Source organism: Mesoplodon mirus (assembly GCF_964341445.2).
Source record: "Mesoplodon mirus genome assembly, chromosome: 2".
NCBI classification, from domain to species: Eukaryota; Metazoa; Chordata; class Mammalia; order Artiodactyla; family Ziphiidae; genus Mesoplodon; species Mesoplodon mirus.
In genome coordinates this window covers 157,946,058-157,971,920 of record NC_138977.1, presented here as the reverse complement: position 1 = coordinate 157,971,920, position 25,863 = coordinate 157,946,058, and the positions used below count along the sequence as shown (strand labels likewise).

The window sequence follows — 25,863 nt, the reverse complement described above, 5'->3', positions numbered from 1 at the left end:
GTGGTTGAGAGTCCGCCTGCCGATGCAGGGGACACGGGTTCACGCCCCGGTCCAGGAGGATCCCATATGCCGCGGAGCGGCTGGGCCCGTGAGCCATGGCCGCTGAGCCGGCGCGTCCGGAGCCTGTGCTCCACAATGGGAGAGGCCACAACAGTGAGAGGCCCGCGTACTGCAAAAAAAAAAAAAAAAAAAAAGGAAAAAATGCAGACTCCTGGACCATACTCCAGCCCTAGTAGATGAGAATCTCTGGGAATAGAATCCAGAATCATCTCTTTAAATAAGCTTCCCAGGAAACCTTTATGCATTCTAAAGTTTGACAACCATTGCCATAGAGGACACTCCCTCTAAGTCATGAGAATAAAGGAAAAGTTGGATTTTTGTTTACTTTTTGGTCACCTTATCTGCTACAAACACACACACATTATTTGGAAATAATCCATTGTATTTTATGGGTGTACATGCTAAATTGATGTAATAAAGAGCCACCAAAATACAATGCTTTAGATACAACAGAATTTATTTACTTCTCATGGGTGGTCTTGGGTAGGTAGGTGGCTCCAATCCAGGTGGTCATTAAGGGATCCAGGTTACTTCTGCCTCATTGCACTGCCTCTTCTAGAGGGTTGTCATCATCTGCATGGCCCACGGTCAACACTGGCTCTTACCATCATGTCCACAATCCAGGCTACAGTAGGGAAAGGAGATGAAGTGGAGAGCAGTAACATTTAAAATGTGATCTACAAGTTGTATATTTTACTTTTACCCATTGGCTAAGGTTAAAAGAATAAAAAAAAAATTAGTTTAAGTGATGGAAGACAGCCAGAACACTTCTAACTTCATTAGAAAATTTCCAGCATTTCTTCTTAGTCTTAATTAATATATGTACATGTGACATAATTAATGCTAATAAATCATTCTTCATCTTGCTATAGGTAATTATAGCAATTGGTGGGCCTATTCTCGTCCAACTTTTCATGACAAATGCTTACTATATTTCTATCTTGAAAAGAAATAGGAGTCCTACCAACTATCTTTTCAAATTTTCAGTTCACAAACAGAGGATGAGCCAGAACCTTAGTCATTTCATCTATGAAATGCTAACTGGCTTGGTGAATGTACAAAAATATACATGGATACAATTCTATGCCAAATGAAGAGAGATCAAATAGTAGACACTAAAGAAGAGTAATGTAAGAATGTGTGTACAATACTCATCTACCTTGTCCCCAGTGACCCCTAACCACAGTTAGATTTGGTCTCACAACACACACTGGGTACAAATATAGGTACAACAGTTAGCCGACTGATTCTTTCCCCTTATTACTTTTTGGGAATGAAATGGGAAACATTTTATTGGTGTTCCTTCAAGAAGAGTTACTCAAACAAAACTTGCTCTTCAAAAATCTCAAATATGATCATATCCCTGATTAAATCCAGTCATGACTTCCCTTTGCTCTTGGGTTAAAGGTTCATTCAATTAGTAAGGAAATAAACCCAACATATACTAGATTACCCCCAAGAAAGTGGGAAGTGGGGTGGGGGGATTGACTCACATAATGAAAAATTCAAGGATAGATTATTTTTAGGTTCAGCTAGATGAGGTGACTCAAATAAGTCAAATGCTCTTATTTGGTCTATTTTAGCTTTATTGTCAGGCAGGTTCTTCATTTACAATAGGTGATAGAAAACCCAGGCCTATATTCTACATTAACAACAATCCCAACAGAAAAAAAAAAAACAAAAAAACAAAGCCTCTTCCCCAGCCCCAGAACTGTTTTGTTGCTTTTGATTTAACTGGCCTAGATACCAACATGTGGTTCGGATGTCCAGAACCAATCACTAAAGTCAGAGGTTTACAATGTTCTGATTGGCCATGTCTGAAGCTGAAAGTGAAATCAGATTCACCTGGTCACATGTAATGAACGTTAAGAGTAGTTCCTCTGAGAAAATTAGGGAGTGGACCTAGAAGAAATGGATTCCTGATAGGTCAAAACACAGATGTTTACTATAGTTCACCTCCTGGCTGCACAACATCCACACATCTTTTTCTTACACCTAAAAATTCAAAATTCCCCAAGCCTACATTAAGCAATAATATCATATGGAATCAAAAGCATATGTACCAGCACCATTCAAATGTTACCCAGTTACTGCAACCAGACTGAGTCTAGACTCTTGTTAATGTGCATCCCTCCTGGTTCAGAAACCTATTGTAAAATGATACATTTAATCATCTCCAACAAACAATGTATATTTGTGAGGAGGAAACAAAATAACTACCATAAAAACTTCTATTTGAAAAAGGGGAAATGGGAGGAGGGGTGGCATGCAATGGACTATTTGCAGGACAGGAGTAGAGGGACCCCTTGCCTTGGCTTTGAAGTGAATTTCTTGAGGGCCCCTTTTGTCTACTCTGGAATCTGTCTTCGGGGATGATCTCCCGTGTAATACGTCCTCTATGGCCATCGGTGAGAAAGGCGCTGGGGAACTTTTACTTTCTGGTCATCACACTCTACTACTGGTGCTATTTCTGTTAGTGTGGGTTTAGGATCCTGAGTACTGCTTTGGGGGTTGAGCAATCACAGCCCTGAGTTTATGGGTGTTTGAGTTTCTCTGGAAACCCAAGTTCCTTAAAAGTTTAGTAAACTCTACAATCTATTTGTTTCCTGTAAATTCAGGGAGTTAGCAACAAAAGCCAGCATTGGTAGTGAGGCCTAATCCTTGATTCTAGATCCCAAAGCGGGTGGTTTCTGTCTTCTAACAATTAACCTTGATGTTTTGTCAACAGAGGTGGGTGGAGCTCCTGATTTCAATCTTATCTTCTGATTTCATTCTACCCTCCCCACTTTTGCTAACACTAAATTTAGACTGGAACAGAGGACTTTAATTTTCAAACTCCAAACAGTTATAAAGTTTCTGACTCCTAGTTGTTTGGGATTTCAGGACAAGGGCTAAAGGGCTGCTCTTAATGTTTTCACTACTTCCAGACAAACCAGCTTTAACTGCAGCTTGTCCCTTTCTTAAACGACCTCACTAAACCTCACAAAAAAAGAACCAGTACAACACTGCTATATTTAAAATGGATAACCAACAAGAACCTACTGTATAGCACAGGGAACTCTGCTCAATGTTATGTGGCAGCCTGGATGGGAGGGGAGTTTGGGGGAGAATGGATACAGGCATATGTGTGGCAGAGCCCCTTTGCTGTGCATCTGAAATTATTACAACATTGTTAATTGGTTATACTCCAATATAAAATTAAAAGTTTAAAAATAAATAAAGAACCAGTACATTACTATCTAAAGAAAAAAAATAAAAGAACACATCTGCTAATCTCCAGTCTCAGTAGGCCCATACTCTGAGTCCCAAGATACCACAGATAACAAGTTAATCAACTGTTGTGTTTCACTTCTCAGCTAAAGAAATGTAAGCAGATAGGGTAGGGGATCCTTGGAGAAAGAGAACCAGGCATGGCTTTCTTGACAGAAGAGAAGCCATTTTGGCCTATGCCATTTTTTTGATCTAAGCTTGGCCACAATGCTTGCCCTTGAAAGGGTCTCAGTAATAACGATCTTAAGAGAACAGAAGGACAAACATATCAGGCAAGAGAAGTAACAATAACAAAGATAACAAATCAGTTGTAAAGACTCCAGGTTCTATTTTGATGGTAAAGACTAGCATCAACAACTGTCTTGAGCTGTTTAACAGAATTTAAATCCACCCCCCACCCCCAACTCAGGTGCTCAACCCCCAGATCAATTGGAACCTAAGGAGTGATGATGTTGACCTTTTCTGACTCTCATGACTTTGATCAACTGAAGTTGGATTCTGTCCCAATTTTGCTGTTTGGGGAGAGACTGCTTTGGAAAAGATTGTCGGTGTTCTCCTTACTGGCTGCAAGTAATAAATCCTTCCTTCCCCTGATCTTTTGCTTGGTTGTGGCTTTTGGCTTGACATCCACCAAGAGGCTGAAATGGAGTGGGACCCTGTGGGGTCCTCCCAGGTACAAGTCCTTTCCGTGTCTCCCATTTCTTATTTGCAGGAAATAGGCTTCATTTAGCCTCCTTCACCTTCCCTGAGTTCCAAAGTGTAGAGTCAAACAGTTACCAATCACAGAAGGGAGGGAATGCAGAAACAAGGGAGGAGCAGTCAAGAAACAATAGTGCAGTCTTGGGGCAGGGTCCTGGTTCCTCCTCAAGGAGTATATATAACAATATCTTCTGCAGGAACTAAGGCCCCCACTCAGGTGGAGGATGGTAATTTCAGGCTGAGTACAAGATTCCTGGAACACAGCCCTGTACCAATCAATCAGAAGAAAGCCACACACCCTGCAGCCTTCACCCCAAATTTTCCCTATAAAAACTTCTCCCTGAAAACCACCAAGGAGTTTGGGGTTTTAGCCACCCATCCTCCTTGTATTGGTGCCTTTACAATAAAGCTGCACTTTCCTTCACCACAATCCAGTGTCAGTAGATTGGCTTTATTGTGCATGGGTGAGGGGACCCAAGTTTGGTTCGATAACAAGGTGAACCCAGTTTTCAGGTAACAGAAAGAGGTCCTCATTGCCTCTTTCCTACCTACACCCAGCTAATTCCACACTTTAGCTGTCACCACACTTTGATTCTTGTACCACTTAAAAAAATAATAATAAATCAAGACTCCTCCAGTTCTAAGTTAATAAAATATATCTCAAACAGGCTTGCCTGGTAAGAGGAATTTACTGGTTCACAAACCTGAAAAGTTATGGAGCAGATCTATTCAGTGATGTTAACTGGACATAATCTCTCAGCACTACTCTCCTCTGTGTTGGCTACAGAGAGACATTTCCTTTGAGAGAACTGAGCTTTTCCCTCTGGTTGCAATAGCCAACACCACCAGCAAAAGGCCCAGAGTTGGCCCTATTGGTTCTGATTGGCCAGGCTTGGGTTGCATGTTTCCCTCTCTTAACAATTCCTGTGGGGAGAGCAGGAGGTTATTCTCTGTTTGGCCATGGCTACTTCAACACGGGCCCACATTTGAAGCTGAAGGTAGACTGGCTCTTCCTAAACCTCATGGTTTGAAGACTGGCTCTGTTACCCAAAAAACTGAGTTCGCCTCTTGAAGGATGTTGAGCCAAAAGACACAACCAAGCCAAAGATTGGGAGAAGGAAGGATTTATTATCTCTTGCAGCAAGTAAGGAGAACACCGGCGATCTTTCCAAAGCAGCGTCTCCCCAGACAGCAAAACTGGGGAAGTTTTAAGCTAATGGTACATGCATATTCATGTACCACTGGCAGTTGACAGAGACATGGGCAGTTGACAGAGTCCAAGCTTTAGTTGATTGAAGTCATGAGGGTCTGAAAAGGTTAACATCATCATCCCTTGGGTTCAGGGTGATCTGGTGGTTGAGAGCTTCAGGCTAATCTTTACCATTGAAATAGAACTGGGAGTCTTTACAACTGATATATTCTCTTTGTTATGGTTACTTCTTTTGTCTGAGAAGTTTGTCCTTGTGCTCTCTTAAGATAATTACTACTGAGACCTATTCAAGGGCAAGCATTGTGGCCAGGCTTAGTTCACAAAATGGATTAGACCAAAGATGGCCTCTCTACTGTCAAGAAAGCCATGCCTGGTTCTTTTTTTCCCCTACCCTATCTGCTTATAGTTTCCCAAGGATAAATCATAGTATCATTCTCTGACGAAAGTGAGGATGGATCCTGAGCAGTTTAAATCAATATATAATGACAAAAACAGATTCAGTGTGGCCTACAAGGCCTTGTATGTCCTGGTCCCTGCCTATCTTCAGCCTCATTGATTGTATTCTCCTACTTATTCACTGGGCTGCAGCCACACTGGCCTTACGACACATCCATTTCTGCTTTGGGCCTTTCCCATGTGCAATTCCCTCTGCCCGAAACAAGACTCCTCTCCCCACACCCCATTTGATTGGTTCATTTCTAGTTATTTTTCAAAAGTCAGCCCAATTATCACTTCCTCAAGGAAAGCTTAAGTTGACTTCTAAACTGGGTTGCATCTTTCCTTGTATCTTTCCCCACAGCCTCCGAACCTTTCCTTTGTAGTGCCTGTCATAATTGCAATTTAAGTGTTTAGTTGTGTAATTACTTTCAGCTCTAGGCAGACAAAATATCTCTGTACTTTTAAAATATTTATTTATTTATTTAGCTGCACTGGGTCTTAGTTGCCGCACGTGGGATCTTTAGTTGCGGCATGCAGGAAATAGGCAAGCTGAAGGAATATGTGATGCTGGAGATAATTCTTTGTCTCTCATTAATCTCTATATGTCTGGATCTAGTTTTTTCCCAACTCCCTCTCCCTTGCACACCAATACCAATTTTTTCCTAGGTTGGTTGGTCACAATTATCTAAAAGAGAAGATATTTTCGTTGCATAATAATACATAACTATGAGGGAAATCGGGAGCAAAAATAATTTTCAATAAGATATTTCTGAAAGATACATCACGTTACTTAGTGCAAAGTGCTCACAATCTGAAATAGATAAACTTCGTTCTGGTGCTAGTTGAGCCATTAACCAGCTCTTTGATTGTAGAAACTTATTTATTCTCTCTGAGCCTTTACTTACCTGTAAACTGAAAATAAATATCTACCTTGCAGGATCCTTGTAGTATAAAAATAATATGTACCTTGTGCTCAGCACTCAGTAGACAATCCATATTTGGTGTATATTCTTATGATTATTCTTGGATCACAGAGCTGTCATTATAGTACGAAGCATGGATTAGAAACCTTAGCCATCACTGCACATCACCCGGATGGAGATTCTCCCTTCACAGTAGGAAGGATCCCTTTAGTATGTATTTATTAGCTGCAGTGTTTTATAATACACCCTTGTGTTTTGAAGAAAGGTCCGATTTCTAGAAATTTATGTTATATGATAGACACCACCTCAGCCTTGTCCAACCACCAGCTTTTAATTCATAATACATTTCACAGACCCCATTCCTCTTTGTCTCCAAAGCCATGATGAAACTTGTGAAGAAAATCTACAGAGCCCACTAGGGAGGGAGAGAGATGGAGGGAGGGCACGATGAAATGAACTCACTAAACCAATTGTCCTCCCCTCCTTTGTAAGGCCTATGCTCCTCCTCAGCTTGTCAGCAGAATACTCTTTTAAAAGACCCTACCTTTCAGGGGCCTTGTTCAGTAAGTTTTCTTTTCTTTCCTGTATCTTTAACCACCCACCTCAATCTGCTCTCTCCCATCAGTAAACGTGCTGGAGTCTTTCCCATCTTAAGACATTCTTTCCTCCATCCGACAGCGCCCTGGAGCTTCTTTGCTATCTGCTTCCTTCTCTCTGTAGCCAACCTTCTTTAAACATCAGCTCTCCCTATCTCCACATCCTCACTTCCTGTTTATCCTTCAACCTCATGCAATCTGGCTTCTGTCACCAGGACTCTTCTCCTGAAGCTCACTTGGCCAAGGATTGCAAGGAATGCCCCACTGTTATACCCAAGGCACTTCTCGTTACTCATCTCAGGTGACGGCTCATTAGTATGTGGCCCTGCTCACCAGCTCAGACCTCGTTCATGAGGCTAGTCCTTAACTTGGTTCTCACAACAGCACACACCTCTGGTTTCCTCCTTTGGGGCTCCTCTTCTTTCTCTCAAACCTCACAGGGGGTGTCCCTCTGAGGGTCCTGTCTTAGAACTCCACTTTTCTTCTCTCTCAGAGTGTAAGGGTATCTCCCTCAACTGCCATCTGTCTGCAGATGATTCACAAATTTCTAACTCCAGTCTGAATCTTTTTCCTAGGTTTCAGGCTCAGCCATCCAACTGCTTACTGCACATCTCCCCATGGATGTCCCTCAGGTGCCTCGAACTTAATGTTTTTTGTTTGTTTGTTTGTTTTGTTTTTTCAGTATGTGGGCCTCTCACTGTTGTGGCCTCTCCCGTTGCGGAGCACAGGCTCCGGATGCGCAGGCTCAGCGGCCATTGCTCACGGGCCCAGCCGCTCCGCGGCATGTGGGATCTTCCCGGATCGGGGCACGAACCCGTGTCCCCTGCATAGGCAGGTGGACTCTCAACTACTGCGCCACCAGGGAAGCCCTCAAACTTAATGTTTTGATCACTGATTTCTTTTTTTCTCCCACAGCTCTCAAAGTCCCCCTTCCAGGTCCTCTTCTCTTCCTGTCATTTCTATCTCCAGTGAAAGTCACCACCAACTGCCCCAGCCAGGTCAGAAACCTTGGTGACATTCTGGAGCCCCGCCTCTGCTTCTCCGAGCTTCCAAGCAGTTACTAGGCTCCATTTCTTCTACCTCTGTGGCGCCCATGTACCTGTCCATTTATCTCCTTCCTACTGCCTAATCTCTAATACAAGACCACTCTAATTTTTCCTAATTCACTACCCCTGTCTCCCCACTGGTGTTCTAGCCCCTGCTACTGTGTTCTCTCAATCCACTCTCCCTAGTGCTACTAGAGAGATATTTCCAACATCCAAATCTGATCATTTTCTTCTCTCTTAAAACCCATGATTGACTTTCTACTGCACTTAGGCCACAACCCAAACCCCTTACCATGACTGTCACTAACCCCCATGATCTGGTCCCTGCACATGACCACAGCCTGAGTGGTCACTCTCTCCCTCTTCACTTCCTATACAAATCATTTGGAACGTGCTTTTTTTTTTTTTTTCTCCCTCCTCAAACATGTCGTGCTCTCTCCTGCCCCCATTCTTCATATACTCTTTTTACTCTTTTATCTCCACCGAGCACTCTTCTCTGACTTTCTACTTGGCCTGAATAATTCCTATTCATCCTTAAGATCTTAGCTTAAATATTACTTTCATGGGAGGTTTGCTCTGAGCTTTCAAGCATGAGGTAAGCACCCTTCTGACTGCACCCCAGCACACAACACAGAGTTTTTTATCATAGCCCATTTACATGTCTGTTTTCCCACTTGACTATAAATTCTTGGAGGGCAGGGGACACATCTTGTTCACTGTTATATCACTGAATGAGAGAAAAAATAAGAAGTATATTGAAGTGAGAATAATGCAATGAGCCATCACTATGTAAGTTGAATTTTAAATATAAAATTAATTTAAATTTAATTTTAAATATAGCCTTTCTTAAAGGCTGAGAAAGCAGAGCCTGGGAAATATTACCACTAATGTGAAACAAGAATGACCAGATAGATATGTCATTATTATTACACCTTTTAAGGGATGTTTTTGCGATGGTATTTCCATCCGTTTCTGATCCTTCTGTGATTTGAGGATTTCCTGAGCAAACCCTTGTAACGATGCCATTTGACTCTGGTTATGGTCATGTGCTGATTAAGCTGCCTCTCAAGAATGTGAAATTGAAACACAAATGACACATCAGTATCTCAAGCATCACCATAACCTATGACAGTTTAGAAACTTCAGATGAACCATTTTGCAATGGAAAATGAGACTAACAAGCCTTCATTTCTAAAGTTTTTTTTTTTTTTTTTAATTTCTGAGAAAGTGTCTTGACTTGTTATTCTTCCCCTTAGAAATGTTTTTTAGGGAATAGATTAACTTTCCCCTCACATTTGGAATGAACAGAATTCCTACCACAGTGGATGGCCTACATTAAAACATAAACAAGTAAATAAATGAAAAACAGTAAACACACTTTTCCTAAATGTTTCCATTACTGTAGCATTCTGATCTGCCTGTGTGAGCATAGGCAAGGAATACAAATGTATCAGCTTAAGGTACAATGTCACAGGTTGATCAGAGCTTCTTTTCTGCCCCCAGGGAGGAATTAAAGTTGGTTTATTTGTTTCCCTTTGGTTTGTGGAAAGAATACTGAAGAAGACTTAAGTCTAAGAATGTATCACCTGCTGTGTAACCCTGGGCAAGTTACTTAATCTCTCTGACATGTCCCCTCATGTGTTAAATACATGTTCCCTAGTGTTAAAAAATAAGATAAAATAAAATGGGATTCATAACTGTCTCACCTATTTTAAAGATTATTGTAAATACTAAATGAGATAATGCATGTTAAAGATTTTGGGTAGGTTTGTTTTTTGTTTTGTTTTTGTTTTTGTTTTTGTGGTATGTGGGCCTCTCACTGTTGTGGCCTCTCCCGTTGCGGAGCACAGGCTCCGGACGCGTAGGCTCAGCGACCATGGCTCACGGGCCCAGCCGCTTGGCGGCATGTGGGATCTTCCCGGACAGGGGCATGAACCAGTGTCCCCTGCATCGGCAGGTGGACTCTCAACCACTGCGCCACCAGGGAAGCCCTTGGGTAAGATTTTTAGTAGCAGAGTCTAGACTACAATCCTAAACCATGTCATTTACTCATATCAGACTGAGTTTAACATTCCAATAAGTATGCTTTTACTAGTTTCTCTTTCTAAAATTTTTTGAATATCTGTTTTGTGAGTTGATACTACTTTTACCTTTAATAGTGACCCTCACCCACCAAAATTATGACTTTAGCCTTTTTTGGATTTTAAATTTAGAGAGAGACTCTTTTGGTTCTTGTTCACTAGTAGACGATAGCTATTAATGGGTTTTTTTGTTTGTTTTTGCGGTACGCGGGCCTCTCACTGTTGTGGCCTCTCCCGTCACAGAGCACAGGCTCCGGACGCGCAGGCTCAGTGGCCATGGCTCACGTGACCAGCCACTCCGCGGCACGTGGTATCTTCCCAGACCGGGTCACGAACCCGTGTCCCCTGCATCGGCAGGTGGACTCTCAACCACTGCGCCACCAGGGAAGCCTGCTATTAATGTTTTAAGATTTAAGGAGAATCAGGAAGCTCTCCTTTATTAAAGTATATCAGTATTACCACTAGGATCACACTCACCTGACATCTCCCAACCCTGTGCTAAGCACACCATTCTTCAATAGTTCTCACTTCCTTATCTCTCTCTACCCAGTCTAACTAGGGTCAGTGATCATAAGATTTCAGAGAAATAAATGTTAGGGACCCCCAAAGAAATGCTTCTTTAGCATGTGTTTTTGATGTTCTGATTTAATGTGTGTGTGTGTGGGGGGGGGTTTCTTTTCACCTTCTACTCCAACTTCTCTTTCAGGAACCCTTATTTTGTAGTCACTGCTTAAATGTACTTTATTCTCTTGGGGATTAAAGTCATTGTGAAATGCAGAACAATTGCTTGGCAATCAACCTATGTTCAACTTAGAGGCGTGCCTAATTACTGACAGATCAAGGAGATTTTCTGCCAAATAGTAATAGTATTGTACTCTAAGATATAAAATAAGAAAACAAATTAAACAGAGGTTGGTGGTGTAGATCTTTGCAGGAAACTACCCTGCCTTCCCACAGGCTCTGAGTTGGCACTGATTCAGATCTCATTAGATTTTTCTCACACATCTCTAGAAAGTATGAAAACACACTTTAGAATATTTGAAGAAAATTGGATGTCAAATAGTAACTACCCTACTTCCTTTTTTTCCCCTTCTTTTCCATATAGAATATCATAAGAAAGGGAAGAATTTAACTCTAATTTTAGGGGACCTAAAATTAGTTTAATCTGTAAAGCTCTTTCTTCCAGGAAGAACTGCACTAATAGCTGCTTTGTAATACATTCATAAACTATTGCATGACCATTATTTTGGAAAAAGAAAGAAATCAGAATCAATTTGTCTAACTGCCTGGATTAAAGAATGGTTTAAATGTTTTTAGAAAAATGTGACAAAACTCAACCAATAGAATTTTTTTTTATTAGAACAAAAATCCCTAAGTATTCTTCACAAGTTGAACTCAGGCAACTTTCAACACTTCTTTCTCCCCACTGCATCAGGCAATCAGTCCTATCACTTGCATTTTCCCCTGCTCTTTCATTTTTTACTAGTAATAATCTGGGTCATTCTTGGCTGCTAATTATTTATCTCTTCCTCAAAGGAGAGTTGTTTGTTTGTTTGTTTTTAACCGGCCACAAGAGAACTTAGAAGGATTTAACCAACCTGAAATACAGAAAGGGAGTCACAGGCAAATTTGCTCCATCTTTGCAAAGGTGTGAGGGCTTCACCAGACTGTAGCGAGATACCCACTCTTTGCTTTTTGTCATGGGATGCTCCATGAATGACAACATTTTGTGCCCATTAACTATTAATATTATGTGTAAGCATTAATTGTTTTCATCGTATTTTTACACATTAAGCTATACCCGTGATTTTTCAGCAGAGCTGTACATCTGATTATCCGTGAATCTTTTGAAAAATACTGTTACTGTAGCCCCATCCCAGACCTCATTAATCAAACCAAGACACTGCTGGGGGTAGAGAAGTGCAAGCTAGTTATTTGTATTTTTCAAAAGCTCCAGAGGTGAGTCTCATTCATTTTCCCAATGGAAAGATTTGGTGCCATCCCATTCTGAGTATTTTATCCCCAAAGATCCATGTCCTATGAACAATTTCAGTAGGTGGCACTCTTTCCACCTGTCGGCTTCCTTGTTTGGCGGGAATGAACCCTAAGTCATTCAAGGAAATCAGGAGTAGATCAAGGGTGCAACATCCTTTCACCACACTAATACTGAAAACAGGTAGCAGAACTTATCTGTAAACAATTTGTTAGTGGGGTTAAGACATATGTTATAGGGATGGGGGAGTGGGCAGGAGTGTGATACCACATTTGTTTATTACACAAATGTAATCATTATTCCAAAAAGTTCAAGCATGCCAACTTCTAGCATACAATTAGAAACAAAAGAAACAGCGTAGAAAGCAAATGATTAAAAAACAAAAACAAACAAACAAACAAAAACAAGTAAAGGTTTAGACAAGAGTTTTTGTTTCTGCTTTTGTTTTATGAGGAAGAGATAGGGAACACTAATGTTATTGTAAAAAAAACAGAAACAAAACCCCAAAACACAACCCCCCCACACACACCCTAATTGTGTGAAAAACTTATCATGGCATTAAACATAGATATCTGTATCTGCTAAACTGGGGAGACAGAACAGTGTAGCTTGCAAGGACATGAGCTTTAGAATCAGACAAACCTAGATTTAGATTTAGACCTTGGTTCCAGCTCTTTAATCCCAACCAAATCACTCAACTGTTAATTCTCAACAAGCTTTTACCTACCTTATTTGGTTATGCTAAGCATTAAATTAAAAGATAATAAATGTACAAGAATTATTACAATGCTTGGTACATAGCCAGTATGTAACGAGTAAATGCAGTATATGTAAATGCAGATGTTGAGTTGTTTTTTTTAAGTAACAGAATAATGGAAAATTATTTTGAGTTTTGAAGGGAAGATTCTTATACTAGTTAGTTCTAATAATGGTGAGAAAAATTTAGAGGGAAATGAGCAGGAAACGATATGAGTATAGTTTAGGTATAATGAAAACTGCCTGATCTTGGATTCACAAAACTTGGGTTTGAGAGGTGATCCTCTATTGCAGGAAAAGTCACTTAACCTCACTTTTCATTTTTATAAGACAGGAATTAAATGCCATTTTAATGTGGCATATGATTTTGAATATTAAACTGTTAGTGTACACCTTACCACAAAAATGTTAGTGTACAAAAATGCTTTTAAAACTATAAAATCCTACATAATAAACTTCATTATTGAAGTTTATCATTGAAACTGAAAAATTATTCTCTCAGAAGAAAGTGGGGGACTTCCCTGGTGGCACAGTGGTTAAAAAACCACCTGCCAATGCGGGGGACACGGGTTCGAGCCCTGGTCCAGGAAGCTCCCACATGCCGTGGAACAACTAAGCCCGTGCTCCACAACTACTGAGCCTGTGCTCTAGAGCCTGCGAGCCACAACTACTGAGCCACGTGCCACAACTACTGAAGCCTGCGTGCCTAGAGCCCGTGCTCCACAACAAGAGAAGCCACCGCCATGAGAAGCCCGCGCACCGCAACAAAGAGTAGCCCCCGCTCACCGCAACTAGAGAAAGCCCACGCAGAGCAACAAAGACCCAACGCAGCCAAACATAAAATATAAATTAATTAATTAATTTAAAATAAAAGAAGAAAGTGGGATATTAAATGCATTACCAAAGTTGGATGAGAATAAGAAGAGTAGTTACTGGATTGTGAATTCAGAATTTATGAGAAGAAAAGAGATTGATATTAGCAACACATTTACAATACTTCTGGAGGCACTTCCATGAGATTTGTCTCACTAATGAGCCTAATATTCTTTGTCCACACCTCGTGGCATGTGGGATCTTAGTTCCCTGACCAGGGATTGAACCCATGCTCCCTGCAGGGGAAGCTTGGAGTCTTAACCACTGGTCCGCCAGGGAAGTCCCCCTTATATTCTTCTTATAACGCCTTTGACAATATTTTAACAGGATTAAGCTTTTGAGTTTCATCTGACATTTCATTTTAACCCCCATTAAGTTAGTACACACATTGGAAAGCTCCTGATTTGAGTGTTAGGATTATATCATTTGTGTCTATTTCCAAATGATAGAAAGAGAAATTAACCATATGAAACAAGGTCAGGAAAAAAGTAGAAATCATATTAACAAGAGACTCTATCAAGAATCTCATAATATTATGATCCTCGGCTTTAGACAATAATGGTTTGTATTAATAATAATAATAATGTATATCAATAATTTAAAGTGTTATGTCTAAATGTTTAATCTCTTGGGGATTTTTTTAACTTGGCATTCTACTTATATTAAATATGTACCTTTGTATGGTGTGCAGTAATGTCACTAGACAAAAGAAACAAGCAAGTCCCTTCCCAGCAATGACTGCTGTGCTGTTTGAAGGTCAATTGTCTTTTAAGCATGGAGAGAATCTTTATCATGTCATACTTCAGAAATATGTTTTTGGAAATGGGAAATAACACGCCATGATTTAATGTTTTTGTTAAACCACTGTAACTCTTTCAAAGGAGTATGCACCACAACTCCCTCTCAGTTAAAGAGAAAATCAAGTCCTTAAAGAAAATTTCCTTTCTGCAGGTGGGGAGGAAATTAAGAATCATCTATTATTTTTTTGTTAGTACAAGAAATTTGCATTGTAAAGCAAGCTGCTGTTGTCAGCTCTTTTTCTTTTTAATATAAATTTATTTATTTATTTTTGGCTGCGTTGGGTCTTCGTTGCTGCGCGCAGGGTTTCTCTAGTTGCGGAGAGCGGGGGCTACTCTTCTTTGCGGTGTGCGGGCTTCTTATTGCGGTGGCTTCTCTTGTTGCGGAGCACGGGTTTCAGTAGTTGTGGCTCGCTGGCTCTAGAACGCAGGATCGGTAGTTGTGGCGCACACGCTTAGTTGCTCCGCGGCATGTGGGATCTTCCTGGACCAGGACTCGAACCCGTGTCCCCAGCATTGGCAGGCGGATTCTTAACCACTGCGCCACGAGGAAAGCCCTGTTGTCAGCTCTTTAAAGGACAGAGCAGACAGGAAGCTGCCTCCACCCTACGAGGCTTAGAGACCGAGCAATTGAGTTAGACAGCAGGTGCCCAGCCCAATCAAGTCAATTTTCTAACACAGAATAGCACGTCATGGGACTTGTTCTATTAGTTTTTTTCCTCTGGTAAGGAAGCAAGTATTTTTCTGTGTGGAAGTAGTGCTGGTCTTTCTAGTTGGAGAAAAAGAAAGAAAATGGTAAGGAGTTTGATAGCAATTGACTGCTGTTAAAACAGCAAATTATCTTTTAAAAATAGATTAACCACATCTGTAAGAGGAGAAATCTTAAGAATGCACACAATTAATAAAAGCTTGCTCCGAATTACCCATACAAATGTGCACTAATATCCAGTCAACAACTGATTATCTTCACTATAGCTTATCTTTCCCAGAAATAGCAAGTAAGAAAGAGGTTTTTAAAAAATCAACAATACAAAATTTCACTAAGATACTTTACACCTGGAGACCTTTAGAATTTTACTTCCTTTTGCTGTTGAAAAGTCATAACAGCCAAGAGGAGTAAGGCATTTTCTTTTCAATTAACAAATGTCATGGTGGTTAAGGGTGGGGTGGAGGTGCAAAGGAAGAAGTTGGCAAGAAAAGGTTCAGGGCCTGTTGCAAAACCAACTGCAAGCCATCTATGATTCCAGGTAGACGAGAACCACCTGCTACAACAAAGAGAGAGGTTTAAAAGATGAGGAGGAGGTGACCCTACAGACCATTTCCCCAATTATCATATACAGAAGGGCATATTTGGGTGTTTATATCAGACACATGCCAATACAATATCTGCCATGTTATTCAATGTAGGAAGACATATAATTACTTCTATACTTCTAGTTAAACAAGAAAAACTCTTGAAAATAGATGGCTTATGATTGGTAATAGTAATAACCAGTAGTAATAACCACCTGGGCGCTTAGTATCATATTTAATCCTCACAGCCACACTGTTTTAGATGGTGTTGGACAGGTGAGGAAACTGATATACACAAAGGGTTAAGTACCATGCTCAAGGTCACACATTTAGTTAGGGTGGAGTCAAGATTCATCTGCCTCTGTGGACTCCAAAGCTCATGCTTTCCACAATTCTGCTGTTCTGTGCGCTGCACAACTGTACGTCACAGCCTTCGGAAAACTTTACTTTTTGGACTTGAGAAACAAATCACAAGGCACCTTTTTAACAGCTTAAAGTCCATTAGCAATTGCCAAGACTTCAATGACACATTAGTGTACAATTAGAAAAGATGGAAATTCATTTTACATGAAGGCTTAGGGAAACGAACGATTTTACTTAGTCTAGTGCAAAACCAGAAATCGAAGTCAACTTTGTCTCAAAGTGTATGAATAAACAGTGTTTCACTTCAAACGCTCTTCTTAGTAACAATGTGACACATACAAAGAGTTCCTTTTTTAACCCTTTTCAAAGAGAAAATATTCCGATTTCATAAAATTAGGTAAAGACTTCTAAAGAAATATGCGGACAAAAAACCGTGAGCTACACAAAATATCTTGTGTTTACTTAAGAGTATCGTGATCACAATGTAGTGATCCCGTAAAAGATGTGTCCAAAACGTCTATCTAATATTTGAATGCCAGTAACGTGAGAACTTCTAATAGAGGGCAAATCTCAAAAACCATCTGATATTCCAATTCACATGGGCTTTGTTCTTTATCTCATCTTCACATAAAATATTTATGATTAGAAAAAATAGCATTAAAAAGAGAAGTAAAACTACTCGGCAATGGAAAAGAAAATCTGTCAGTGGATGCGAGCGGTTATATAGAATTCCGAACTTCAGGGAAAATCGAGCGTCCGTCATTCGGCGTTTAGTTCTTTATGGGTCGATTTCTTCATTACTTAATTATAAGGCTGGACATTTTTTCAAAATAGAGGCTCTTATGGGGGTAAATTTAAGCATTTGAAAGTGCAGATTTATTTCTTGCAACCGAATCCAGCGCGAAGTAGAGAGTCACCGGTGCGAAAGCCCTCTCGGATCTGCGTGAATCCTTCTTCCCAGCCCACGTGGCCAAAGTAAACAGAAGGTGGACCGGGGCGGGGAGAAGCGGGCCTGGGTCAAATTCCTAATTTGTCGAGTCTTTAAAACTACAGGCCCCTAAAGCACTAAGGGCATGCCCTCCGCGAAACTGGGGAGTGCTTCTGCTGAGCGAGATGAAAGCGACTGTGTGGAGAGGATGCCAAAGCGGGAACGAGGCGGGGCGGGTGGACCTACCAGGGGGTGGGTGCGCGAGGGGGCGTGTGCGGGGATACCTGCCAGGAGGTGGGAGTCGGGGCGGGGGCGGCGGGGCGTGCCCTCCTACTCTAAGGAGGCGGTGGGGTGCGGTACCAGCAAAAAGTTTCAAAGGTTAAGCTGGGGTCTCTCAGCCTCCTGCCAGGGACGCACGCCACCTACCCCTTCGCGCCCGCCCCGCGCCTTCACCGGAGTGGAAACCCATCCGAGGGTCCCGGGGGCCGGACCTTCCCCCGCGCGCCCCCGCCCCGCGCTCCTCCGGGCCCACGGCTCCCCCCGCTGGCTCCCCAGCCCCGGCCTCGACCGCGCGCCCCCTCGTTCGGCCCCAGGGGCCGCCGGCTTTTGTGCGGGGAGCCCCGGGGCGGGGAGCCGATTCCCGGGGAGCCGGGGCCGAGGGCCCCGGGGCGGCGGCAGAGACCGGGACGAGGAGGCGGCGGCCGGGTGGAGGGGGAGGAGGCGGAGGAGGAGGAGGAGGAAGCGGGGCGGAGAAGGCGGAGGAGGAGGAGAGCGGCGGCTGCGGCGAGAGCTCGGGCGGCCCCGCCGCCTCCTCGCGAGCGCCGCGCGCCCAGGCCCGGCTCGCATGCGAGTCACGTCCGCCCCCTCGCCGCGGCCGCCCCGAGACGCCGGCCCCGCCGAGTGATGAGAACAGACGTCAAACTGCCTTATGAATATTGATGCGGAGGCTAGGCTGCTTTCGTAGAGAAGCAGAAGGAAGCAAGATGGCTGCCCTTTAGGATTTGTTAGAAAGGAGACCCGACTGCCACTGCTGGATTGCTGCAAGGCTGAGGGACGAGAACGAGGTCAGAGCGCTTCTCTTGTGCCGCGAAACTCTCCCTTTCCTCTCCCCTGCGCTTTCTCTCGGGCTTGTGGGGACTGGGGAGCAAAGCCTTCAGTGTCACCCACAAATACCAAGAGGGAAGAGGGAAGCTTCACAAATTACTGGAGCCTCTTCAACATGGCTGACAAATATAGTTTTAATTCCCCCCCACCCCCCTTTAAACCTGTAGTTCTGTGTCCTCCTCTCTCTCCTGCTAGTGCTCGTGTCCTCCTCGCCCAGAAAACTTACCTTTGTGAGTCCGGCCGGCTGCTTTCCCGGCCTTTTATCCTCCGGAAAGTGATTTTTCTCTGCTTTCCTTTCTAAAATAGTTCAGCTGTGGGGGGCACGACCTTCCCCTTGAAGCTTCCCCACCCCCTCCCTTCGTGGAAGGCAGACGAGCCTCGGGTTTATCCTCGCCCGCCCTGGGGAGAACACAGACGGAGTGGTCTTCGACCCTTTTCTCCGCTGGGGCTCTGGGTCTGGGTGTGCGTTTGCGTCCGCCCCCTTCTGCCCCGTGTCCCCCTTTTCGGGGGCTGCGCTCAGCGAGTGTCAGGCGAGTGGAACAGGAGTCCACTCAGTGGGGTTTTGTTTTTTCCTGAAGTCCGCGCGTTTTGTTAGCGGTGCCGAGCGAGAGAGGAAAGAATAGTTTCTCTGGTTCCCCCAATAAGACCCGAAACCACTTTTCTCGAGGTACATCAGCTCTGCGATGGGCTGTACCTTCCAGCCTGGGGAATGTGTGTGAGAGAATTTGTGGGCAAATCTGTGTCCTGGCTTTGTGCTTCTCCCGAATCAGCTTCGTCGGGTTCCCCGGTAAGTGACAGGCAGACACAAAGGCAGGCGCAGGCCGGGGGAGGGGACGGGCGGGCGGGGGGGGGGGAGTGTGGAGAGTTGGAAGACTGCAAGGTCAGGGGCGCCGAAAGAAATGAAACCCAATCCCAGTAAAGAAACAGAGACGTAGAGAGCAGATTTCTAACAGTCCCATCCAAATTTCTCTTTCCCTCTTGGCTGCTCTCTTTTCTTTGGTCTTTTATCTCTCTGCTTTTCTCTCTGTCTCTTTTCTCCTCATCCTCTTTCCTCTTCTACTCCTTCTTCTTCCTCTTCCCCTTTCTTCCCCTTCTTCCTCTTCCTTTTCTCCTCTTTCTCCTCTTCCTCCTCCTTTTTACACACATGAATGTTGCTGACTCTCTTTCATTGGGGCTGCTCATCTAGCGATATTAAGCTAAGTTTCTATGGAGACTTTTCTACCTATGGCAAATAAGGCGTGGGCTGGATAGACTGCTGAGAAGGTCGCATGTGAAATATAAGTGAAATTTACTGGCTATTACCCTCATGACATACTTTTAATTGCATTGAGTGAGTTTTCTTCCTTCTTGTAGTGTTTAGGAATTGAAAAAGGATCATTTTCCGGTTGTTGAAAATTTAGTGAAGTATTTTTATATTTGTCTGTCTAGGGGGTAGGATATATCCAAAATTTAAAATCTCGAGTCACACATTGTGCTTTTCCCTCTCCAATCAGGGATAATAATGGCAAATACAAATCTAAAAATATTCATCAACAAATGATCCAACATAAGAGGAAGAGTATATCTTAGGGACAGTTGGAATGTACATAGAAAAGATGGTTGGGTTGGGTTGGGTTTGATTTAAGACTGTGGGTATTGTTGCCTGGCTAATGAAAATCATTATATTTGCATTTTAATGAAAAGTTGAAATACTGGAGGGGAGTTATATTCTTTTCCATGTTTGCATGTGTGTCTTGTAATAGGTTTGAAGTAGAATATAAATTTCAACACAATAAATACTGATTTTTAAAATGTTATCAAGCAGAGAAGTGTTAGTGAAAGATTGGAAAGTCAAACAAGTTTAGAAGGCATGGACATGGTTAAAAGATGGACAGAGGGAAAAGCACAGTAATGGACATTACTCCATAAATCGGATTTCCAAAACTATTTGTCTTCAGTAGTTCACTTTGTAACTCCTTGTATTTTGATCTCTGGAAAAGCAGTTAAGTTTACTTTAATCATTGATATTGGAGGCATGATTACAAGGGAGACATATTACTCATCTCTGTGGAATAGAAACAGCTCATTTGGTTAGTTCTTATTTGTCCTAAATAATAAAGAAGACACTTAGGAATTTAGCATAAATGCTTACTATTTGTTGAGAAAACTGGTTAATTATTCCAGCAATTCAGAATTTAAAATAAATAATTTCTTTTGCTAACAGTGGTATGTAACTACTTTTGGGGGACTTTTCAGATGTTGTATATACTGTCTTAAGGCTATTCAACTAATAGATATATCACATTGATAAATAAGGATATCTACATTGATTAATAATTTTGATTGTGACCATGAAAGCTTGTTCTTTCCCAGCATCCAATTTAGACTCTTTTCTGAAAATAGCTGCTAATTAATATTGTATGAGGGGCTTCAATGATTATAAGGAGGAGATGTGCATATTATTCACCAAAACAAGAAAATATTACTTTTTCCTTTACTAGAAAAAAAAAATTTTTTTTTCTTTTTTTTTTTTTTTGCGGTACGCGGGCCTCTCACTGTTGCGGACCACAGGCTCCGGACGCGCAGGCTTAGCGGCCATGGCTCACGGGCCCAGCCGCTCCGTGGCATGTGGGATCTTCCCGGACCGGCGCACGAACCTGTGTCCCCTACGTTGGCAGGCGGACTCTTAACCACTGCTCCACGAGGGAAGCCCTAGAAAAATTATTTTAATTAGCATGGGATACTTTACAGTGAAAGACATAACCTCAGCTTTTCATGTACCATATTTGTGAGAGTCAGTACTACCTGGATTCTCCAAAAATTTCATTCATTCATTTATGTATGTATGTCTGTCTGTCTGTGATAGGTCTTGGTTGCTGCGCGTGGGCTTTCTCTAGTTGCGGCAAGTGGGGGCTGCTCTTCCTTGTGGTGCGCACGCTTCTCAGTGCAGTGGTTTCTCTTGTTGCAGAGCACAGGCTCTAGGTGCACAGGCTTCAGTAGTTGTGGCTCGCGGGCTCTAGAGTGCAGGCTCAGTAGTTGTGGCGCACTGGCTTAGTTGCTCGGCGGCATATGGGATCTTCCTGAACCAGGACTCAAACCCGTGTCCACTGCATTGGCAGGCGAATTCTTAACCACTGTGCCACCAGGGAAGCCCTCCTTATTTTTTATAAATTTATTCATTTATTTATTTATTTTTGGCTGCATTGGGTCTTTGTTGCTGCACGCGGGCTTTTCTCTTAATTGTGGTGAGTGGGGGCTACTCTTCGTTGTGGTGCACAGGCTTTTCTCATTGCGGTGGCTTCCCTTGTTGCGGAGCACGGGCTCTAGGCACGTGGGCTTCAGTAGCTGTGGCATGCAGGCTCAGTAGTTGTGGTTCGTGGGCTGTAGAGCACAGGCTCAGTAGTTGTGGCACACGAGCTTAGTTGCTCCACGGCTTGTGGGATCTTCCCAAACCAGGGCTTGAACCTGTGTACCCTGTGCTGGCAGACGGAATCTTAACCACTGTTCCACCAGGGAAGTCCCCTGCTTATTTTTTAAATTGAACTAATGGTTAATGAGAAATTAACTTGGAATGAGGGAAGTCTCTTGCCTTGTTTAAATTCACACATTTACCAAACTCTTCTTATGGCTCTAATTAGATCTGGTATTGTGTTGGTCCATGCCAGGAGCCAGAGGGATTGATAGGATTCTGATTCAATTGTGCATGGACCTAGACTTGGCAGGTCAACATCACTTCCAGAACAAGTGAAATGCACCTGCCTGAGAGTTGTTATGACAGACTTCCAAAGTTCTGTTTGGGCACTAGACTTGTATTAGGTAACAAAGAGTGGAGTTAATGTTTTGGTTTCACTTGTTGCAGTTAGAATTTCTCTATCAGTTTCTCCAAGGCTCCACCCATACACAGTGTTGTAAGCCAAATGTCACTACTGAAATGTATTGGGTTGGCCAAAAAGTTCGTTTGGGTTTTTGTTAAGATGTTACTGAAAAACCTGTATGAACTTTTTGGCCAGCCCAATCTTTCCTTATTTGTGTATCTCATTAAGAAGTTCTTCCTATGATTCACAGACACATCTGGCAGAAACTTTATTTTTCATACTGCACCGAATCCAAGTTAGTAAATTCATATGAATTCTTAAGAAATTAGTTTGAAATAAAATGTTCTCAAAAGCTATGGATGTTTGACATTTTAGAATGTTTAATACTTCGAAAATGTTAAATCTGCTTTTTTTTAATGCCCTAATTGCCTCTACAAGTTTAATTGTTGTCTTTGTTGTTGATGTTATCATTGTTTAATAGACTTTAATAGTCTTAGCAATCTTCAGTTACTAGAGGGAGTCTTCTTTGTTTTGTAAACAACCATGTAGACTGTTTTACTCTAATTGTTTCCTGTCATGGGGACAGGTTAAGACTTTGGACCAGCTAGCTGTCAGTTTTGGTTCATCAAAATAACATTTTCTCAACTATCATGCCATCATTGCACAGTAGTTCTTAAGAGTAGCAATGGCACCAAATCCAGTAGCAGGAAAATATCTCTCAAGACAGCTTTACAGTTGGAGCCTTAACTGTGGGAGAGTCAGGTTGCCAAGTAGAGTTGGTGGTTATCTTGGAAACTGTGCTGAAGAACACAACCACAAATGATTTTGCCAAATATACAGTATTTACTTGGTCTAGATCTCCAATTTCTATTTTGACTCACTGCCAAAACTTTATAAATACTGTGCCATTATTTAAGGAGGTTATATAGTTCATATGTTGGATTGGTGTGTAGTGGGAGAGAAGAGTTCCTGGAGGGAAGAGTGCAAAGCAAGACACCTTGAATCATTGTAACTGCAAGCCAAAAAGGATTGTATGTATCTGCTTATTTCCAGCGTTATTCTTATTCTGGGTTGTACATTGCAGAAAATACCTAAGATAGATATAAAATCTTTTCTCAATAAAATGGATTTTGGTTGCCCATTCCAAAATAGTAAATTCTATCAGCTTCAATTTATGCTTTCTCCACTTGTCATGAAATGCAGTTAAATGTGCCAGGCTTCAAGAAGTATAAATTGATGGTAGGTGGATTTTTAATATTTTGTGTAAAATTAAATTCAGTGATAATGTCAACCTACCTGCAGTTTTAAGAATTTTGAGATCGATATCTTATACTCACTAAGGGTTGTTCCTCAAACTGACTTGAAATCAAGCTCCAAATAATCTGAGGATACATAAAAAGATGAATGAATTGGAATGAAGCATTTTTGGAGGACAATTTAGGACATAAAATAACTGGTTGCTTCACTAAAAATACTGTAAACTTTTTTTTAAGTTAGATTTATGTCTGTTGGAAGGGAGGCACTGATTTCCATGTCTTTTTATTCTGTAATAGAATCTAGTGGTATACTACTAAATCAAGATTTAATGAGTTGGGGGTCGGGGGTAGGGGGTGAAGGTGGTCAAAGGGTACCAATTTCCAGTTATAAAATGAATAAGTTCTGGGTTGTAATGCATAGTATGGTGACTGTAGTTAGCATTACTGTATTGTATACCTAAAAGTTGCTAAGAGAGTATATCTTAAAAGTTTTCATCACACACACAAAAAATCATAACGATATGAAGTCATGGATGTGTTAAGTAACCTTATTGTGGTAATCATTTTCCAATATATACCTATTACAAATCATTGCATTGTATACTTTAAATTTACATCATGTTATATGTCAGTTACTCTCAATAAAAGCTGAGGGGAAAAAAGTTTTAATAAATGATGTAGAAGTAGCAAAAAGTCATTTAATTAGAAAATGTGTAATCTATTCTAAGTGCATAAGAAAAATAATGTAAAAGGCGTTGGTGTTGCTGATGATGGTAGTAATGATGGTGCTTTCTCCTTAAATGTAACTTCTACAGGTTATGGCAGTTGTCCTATAAAAGCCAGTCATTATAAGCATACGGTTGATTGATGTTTAGTAAATTTATACTGGGATCACATACTTTTATTTTTTAAAAAAATAATTCATTCATTCATTCATTTATTTATTTATTTTTGTCTGTGTTGGGTCTTTGTTGCTGTGTGCGAGCTTTCTCTAGTTGCGGTGAGCAGGGCCTGCTCTTTGTTGCGGTGCTCAGGCTTCTCATTGCCGTGGCTTCTCTTGTTGCGGAGCACAGGCTCTAGGCGCGCGGGCTTCAGTAGTGTGGCTCACAGGCTCTAGGGTGCAGGCTCAGTAGTTGCGGCGCATGGGCTTAGTTGCTTCACGGCATATGGGATCTTCCCAGACCAGGGCTCCAACCTGTGTCCCCTGCATTGGCAGGCGGATTCTTAACCACTGCGCCACCAGGGAAGTCCTAGGGATCACTTTTTTTTTTTTTTTTTTTTGCGGTAGGCGGGCTTCTCACTGTTGTGGCCTCTCCCGTTGCGGAGCACAGGTTCCGGACGCGCAGGCTCAGCGGCCATGGCTTACCGGCCCAGCCGCTCCGCGGCATGTGGGATCTTCCCGGACCGGGGCACGAACCCGTGTCCCCTGCATCGGCAGGCGGACTCTCAATCACTGCGCCACCAGGGAAGCCCCACATATTTTTAATTGAAATTTTTATTGAGCTAATTGTAGATTCATATGCAGTTGTATGAAATAATAATAATTGAACATGAACATTCTGCCCAATTTTCCCCAGTGGTAACATTTTGCAAGACTACAGTATAATATCACAGTCAGGAGACTGACATTGATACAGTCTACCAATCTTACTCAGATTTCCCATTTGACTTGTATACTTGTGTATATATATATATTTAGTTCTATTACCATTTTATCACATGATTAGATAATTTTAAACCTTTTTTTCCCCCAAAACAAAAAAGTTTAACACAGTTCTGTTTCATCAATCTTGTGATCATACTACCATGGCTTATCAAAATGTGCATCAGAATATAGGTTTTTGTTTACTCAAAAGGTTTTTTTTTGCTTAAAATACTTTTGCATTAAAAATATTTTAAGTTGTTTTAATGTTTTATGACACTGCAAGTTATATCATTTAATTCTCATCACAACTCTAGAGGTAGGTGTTGTTGTTATCCCTATCTCTGGAGAAGAAACTAATACACAGTGAGATTAAATAACTCGCCCAAGTTCCTACAGCCAGTACGTGGCTTAGCTAGGATATGAATTTAGCCAGTCAGTCTCTAGAGCCAGTCTTTTGACCATTATGCTATACCGCCTCTTTACCACTAATGATGAAAATGTAGCTATAATTTGGGCTATATAGGGAAAGTCATAAAAGGAGACTTAAAATGCATGCACCTGTCTACACAAAAACTTGTACCTGAATATTCATAGCAGCATTATTAACAATATACACGTAAAATAGGGTTAAGAAAAGAAACTGGTCTGCAGCCGTCTTTGTGATGCCAAGACAAAGTGGGAAAGAGGATCAGAATGTTGATGGCTCTCCATGTTTCGCCACATATAGCCACAGTCTTT

At 41.8% G+C, this 25,863-nt stretch overlaps 1 protein-coding gene across 2 annotated transcripts in view; it reads left to right on the top strand.

Moving 5' to 3' along the window:
- Window positions 1-18,154: 18,154 nt before the first annotated feature.
- The window catches only part of TET2 (tet methylcytosine dioxygenase 2), a 143,973-nt gene continuing 136,264 nt past the window's right edge, over window positions 18,155-25,863 (top strand). For both annotated transcript variants that reach the window (XM_082606896.1, XM_082606897.1), the window contains exon 1: window positions 18,155-18,390. The gene's annotated coding sequence lies outside the window, so the exon portion shown is untranslated. The remainder of the gene's footprint in view (window positions 18,391-25,863) is intronic.